The sequence below is a fragment of the Mytilus galloprovincialis genome, chromosome 10 (assembly GCF_965363235.1).
Source record: "Mytilus galloprovincialis chromosome 10, xbMytGall1.hap1.1, whole genome shotgun sequence".
NCBI classification, from domain to species: Eukaryota; Metazoa; Mollusca; class Bivalvia; order Mytilida; family Mytilidae; genus Mytilus; species Mytilus galloprovincialis.
Window position 1 is genome coordinate 38,436,667 of NC_134847.1, and position 5,919 is coordinate 38,442,585.

Here is a 5,919-nt window from a genome sequence, read left to right on the forward strand (position 1 = left end):
TTATGTATATTTTTTAATGAGTAAGTAGTTCATTTTAATTCACTTTCAAACTATGGTGCTGCGTTTACACGTTATTTGAATTCGATTCGCATTAACCATTTCGAATTAGTTTAATTCGCATTCGCACTCGCAACGTTTTACGTCCGAGAGTGAATTTTAATACGAATTACAATGCGCGTCAAATTCGTATTCTGTCCGAACAACGTATCACATTATCAATTAATTAATTATAATTTAAAACAAAACAACCATTTTAGAGCCAATGACATCTCCAAATCGCTCTCTCCATCTAATATGGCATTAATCGGAATCATTTTTCCTTTTCATTTCAGTAACAGGACATTGAGACGAAGAACAGCAATCAAGCGCGCTTTCTTTGTTTTTTTGTGTGTTTTTTTGGCTGTGCATGAACTGGTTTTGTGTCAAGGATGGATGATTACCCATATCCTTTGTTTTTTCTATTTGATACTATTTTAGTGACTGCATCCGCCCAACACTCGATAAGACAAAATGTCTCCATTAACAACCAAGATATACCCCTTTGCAAATTATTGTCGGACATGTCAGACGTGTCGGCATATACGCATATGATGTCAATATGAATATGAAATAATTATGGTTCTCGCTTATATTTTCGCAGACACGAATTATATTAATGTTACGTTTTTAATTTTAAAGAATTAAGAAATAATGACAATTTTCTTTTTATTTGTCTGTCAAAGCACTTTCTCGTCTATTAAAATTACAATTAAGAAAGTGTCCACACCACTGTCAAGTTAACTCGAATTGAAACGAATCAACTGATTTGCATTAACGAAAACGTATTTCTAATGCGAATTGGATAATGCGAATAAGCCAACTTATATTCGATTCGAATTTTGTTTTAAAGAGTGTGTAAACGCGATTAGCTCATTCGATTCGAATTTCGATATTTTAACTTCATCTGCTTTCAAAAGATATGAAAGCATATAGTGATCTGAAAATCTAATTGCGTTGCCTCAGATTATGACTGCATACTTGAAACTGTTTTTATCATTTTGTATAAAGATGTTAGTTTGTCTCATTTGTATTATTTTTCAATACCTATATATTAAAAATTAACTTAAAAAAAGTTGTCCCTATGTGTTTGTTGTTTCATCACTATGCACCTATGGGAAAATGAGCAAAATTTGAAAAACAGACATAAAAAAATGTACAAACAGACGTTAAAAAATTTAAAACAGAGATTATAAACGAAAACAGACGTAAAGAACGAAAACAGATATAAGATTAAAAACAAAAGTCAAAAACGTAAATAGATGTGAAGAAAGAAAACAGTCGATAAAACAAAAAAAATGACGTCAATTAAATAAAAAAAAACTGACATCTAATTAAAAGATAAGCGTTTAAAAAGTAAGAATAGAGTTCTAAAAAGAAAGACAATTGAAAGAAAAATGACTACAGAGGTCCCATACAAAACATAAAATTAAAAAAGGCATTAATAGACAAAATACAAGAACTACATGTAACTGGTGTACACGACAATTACTCGTACCCAATTTTTAAGCATTGTTATGTATCGCAGTGGCAGATCCAGGGGGGGGGGGGCTTCCGGGGGTTGGAACCCCCTCTTCTTTGGACGATCAATGCATTTGAATTGGGGATATATAGTTTGAACCCCCCCCCCCTTTATCCTGGATTGGGACCCCCTTTTAAAAATGGCTGGATCCGCCCCTGTATCGTTTGATTAGAAAATAGTTCATTTAATGGTAATTTCGAATTTACTTATTGATCTTGTTCGAGACATGTATCATTCTAGTTTATAGATAAACTCATCATAGATACCAGGGATAAACTATTGTATTTTTTAGTATGTATATTTGATCTAGGGGTAAAAAATAAAGGTTTCGGACAGACGCTTGTTTATGATCATTAGGATTTGTACCAAACTTGGACCGGCAGAAGCTTTTTTTATGATCAAAAGTTAGACTTAGTATCTAGAAGGAAATTTTGTTAAAATTTTGTACCAATTTTTTTTTTTTTTTTTATTTTACTTATAATTGAACTTATTATTTCTTCCATATAACATTACATACAGTCTGCGGTTAGTTTTTAAAACACTTATTAGATTCCTGTCCTGGATTTTTACTAAACTTGGAAAGAAGCTTCTTACAATCAAAAGATAGTATCGAGAAGAATATTTTTATTAATTCATTTTTATTGAGCCTTCGAGTAACAGTAAAAGTAGGCGAGACACTGGGTTCCGCGGAACCCTTACAAATTATTTTTATGTAGATAAGACCGTTGGATTTCCCCTACAGTAGTCATTTTGGGGGCCCTTTATATCTTGCTGCTCGGTGTGAGCCAATGCTCTGTGTTGAAGACCGTACTTTGACCTATAATGGTTTTCTTTTACAATTTATGACCTGGATGGAGAGTTGTCTCATTAGCACTCATACAACATCTTTTCATATCTATGTCTAGGTATTTGAATTGTATGGAAATTTAACAAGATGAGAAAGAATATCACCCCTTAATGTTATAGATTGAGACTGTATTACATGATATCAGTACAACAAACACAATACGTAAAACAAATGAAACCCTGATCTTCGAAATCGCATGATCCAATGGCAACTGGACATAAAAAAAATCTGCTGTAGAGGCTAACAAACGCAGATCCTACTGCAAGTCTCTGTCGAAATGAAAGCTGTTATTTTAAAAGATGTGATACTAGTAATTGAATGACTAAAATAAATTCTTAAGTTATCAACTATATGTCCGAGCGTTCGTTTCAAACAGATGTGCATGATCAACCTCACAAATAGTATAAAGGAGGCAGTGGATAGAAAAAAAACCAGTTATTAATAAGAGTACTGTTAGAATCTATAGTTTATAAGCACTATTAATCATAACTTTACAGTTACGTTGCAAAACGAAGGCTATTTTCGTTACAGCATCATTTGTCTTTGTACTGAACGGGCCATTTGGCTCTTCTGGCCTAAGAATAGGTCCTCGGCTGTAGGTGCAGGTACAGGAGCCCTTTTTACTGGTTCCGGCGAATCTCTATTGATTCTTACGCGTCGAACAGGCGTTTTTATTACTGGTTTATTCCATCTGTCAATATCTGTCCCAGGTTCAGCAAAAAGAATAAAAAAGTGAGCACATGCGCCTGTACAGGGTTTTATACAACAATCTATACACGGTTTCAATGGACGACATATTTGCATGATCATTGTGAATAATTTCAAAAATGGCGTAAAAATCCAAATATGGTCAAACGCAACACATCCGAAAATGAAACCCCAATATATGACAATCCACACACTACAAAGACAAGATGCTAATCCATAACACAAACCATGCCAACATGAATAACAGGTTTCTGAACATTCCCAAACTACTCCAAAGGAATAGTTATTCTGTGGTTCGCCAAACACTTGATCAAATTTCATCTGAAAAGACAATGTATAAATTCTAAAAATTGCCTGTTTACTAAGAAGACGATACTGTTATATTAATCTTTACTTGTGAATTTATGGACATGATTCTTCTTGAGAGATGAAACTCATAGAAACGATGGTATACAGCTTTTGGTGATTTATCTTTTCAGGTGTTAATGTCTTTTGCAGCCGTTGTAAGTGCATTGGAAAAGCAGATCATACCAATATTGTCTTATTGGCAATTATATTATATTTTCTTAATTTTTTTACAAAGTATAACACGTTTCTGTGCATGGTGTGAGTTATAATTTGGAAGTTATAGTTACAAAAAAAATAATATATATAGTCTTTAGTATTAACTAGATTGCACAATTGCAATCTAATTAAAAAATGATCTCTCATCGCTCCCGTTTTCTGATATGTCGCGCGACATATCAGAAAACGGGAGCGATAAGAGATCGGTTTTTAATTAGATTGGCACAATTGGCAAATGTTTTTTTTTTCTTAACCTATTTGCCTAAGCACCAAATATTTGCTGTATTCAGTTTTGATCCATATTCACGGCAAGTGTATTGAAGAACCGCAGATCATTAGGAATCAGTTCTGCATAGTTAAACATGCGACTTAAAATTAACCTTCAATAATCTAATAAACCCATCATAGACACCAGGACTAAAACTTTATATTTACGCCAGACTCACGTTTCGTCTACAAAAGACTCATCAGCGACACTCGAATCAAAAAATGTTTAAATAGCCAAATAGAGTACGAGGTTGAAGAGCACCAAGGACCAAAAACTCCCAAACGTTTTGCACGACACAGCCAAGGCAATCTACTCCTGCGGACGAAAATCCACTGCCTAAGCCTAATTTTTAATTGATACAATTAACCGAATCGCACTCTTGGTATCTTTTAAATAGGGTTGCATGTTCTTATGATGTTAGAACCTCAAAACATATTCGAAATTTTTCTACATCCAAGTTAAAATAAAATGGCCATAGTGTTAACATTGTGAAGCAATTGACCCTTGTTGGCCCTAGTAGTATGAATATTGTAAAGTAAATTCAGAAGCAGTAAACGCCTTCATTGGCCCTAGTGTCAACATTTTGAAGTCAATTCAGAAGCGATTGATCTCTTTAGTGTCCCCTAGTGTGAACATTGTGAAATAAATTCAGAAGTAATTGACCACTTTATTGGCCATAGTGTTAACTTTTTGAGGTAAATTCAGAAGCAATTAGACCTTTCATTGGTCCTAGTGTGAACATTGTAAAGTAAATTCTGAAGCAATTGATCCCTTTTGTTGATCCCTAGTGTGAACATTGTGAAGTAAATGCAGAAGCTATTTACCCCTTCATTGGCCCTAGTGTGAACATGGAGTTAAAATGGAATTCAGAATTAAATTATAAGGAATGACTGTAATATGCTTTCTGTCTTTTCAAAATAGCATCAAGCATGTGGTGCACACTTAAAAATAAACCGCTACGTGGATTATTCAGTTTGCACCATATGTTGGACGTTATTTCTTCACAGACAGAACAAAATATTACAGTCACTCCTTAAGTAAATTCAGAAGCAATTTTCCATTTCATAAGCCTTAGTGGGATAATTGTGAAGTAAATTCAGAAGCAATTGACCCCTTAAATACACTGGCCCTAGTGTGAACATGGCAAAGTTGAATAAGTCGAGAGTCAATTGGTCGTATATTTTTCATAATTACCTGAAGATGATCATTAATATGATTAGGATCTCTATTCTCCTTTGGAGCCTGAATTCCAGCCTGTGTCGTCATTGTTATCGAAATGTAAAACGAAATTCGAAAAATATTTTGTTGTTCTGTTCCAATTAAATGCACATTCTTTGAATTTTTCAGTTTTGATCACGATTCAGCTTAAGTAATCATTGTTATCGGAATGTAAAACAAAAGGCGAAAGTAACTGTTGTTCAATTCCAATTAACACTAAGACTAAGTGAACATTCTCCAAATTTTTCAGTTTTGATGACGATTCTTCACCTAAAGGTTCACATTTGTCTTTCAGATCAACAGGTCATTAACTATTTCTTCTGATCCCACAACGTACGTCACACTCGCACGATTGACAAGTTTATTTTGTTTTGATAATCCCCACTTTAACTTTCTATTACATGTACATGTTCAGCATTGCTCTATTTTTGTTTTTATTCCAATGATAAAATTCCTATTTTGCCCTTCATGTTCCTCCGTCTTTAACTACTGTTTTGCTTGTTGCTCAGCTTTTCCAATGTTTGGTCTAATACTATTTCAAGTTTAATCCTCGATGCATGTCTTCTTATGAATGGTCATTTTATGGTCATTTTCACTTGGTCATTTAATAGTTATGAAAACTAATAAAATATTCGGCCTTTTAAACCCTTACGTAAATACCAAATTAATCTTTACGCAAATTGTACATAATTAAGTAAATTTGGACTACAGGTTTAAATGTACATGATATTACTATAAGTAGTATAAATTTATAAT

General features: G+C 33.5%; 1 long non-coding RNA gene across 1 annotated transcript; it reads right to left on the bottom strand.

Annotated features, from left to right (window-relative positions):
- Positions 1 to 2,167: 2,167 nt before the first annotated feature.
- Positions 2,168 to 5,919, bottom strand: LOC143047512 (uncharacterized). The gene is made up of 2 exons (XR_012969589.1): positions 5,140 to 5,919; positions 2,168 to 3,434 (listed from the first exon to the last, which is right to left on the bottom strand). It is a non-coding gene; the product is annotated as an uncharacterized LOC143047512 (long non-coding RNA).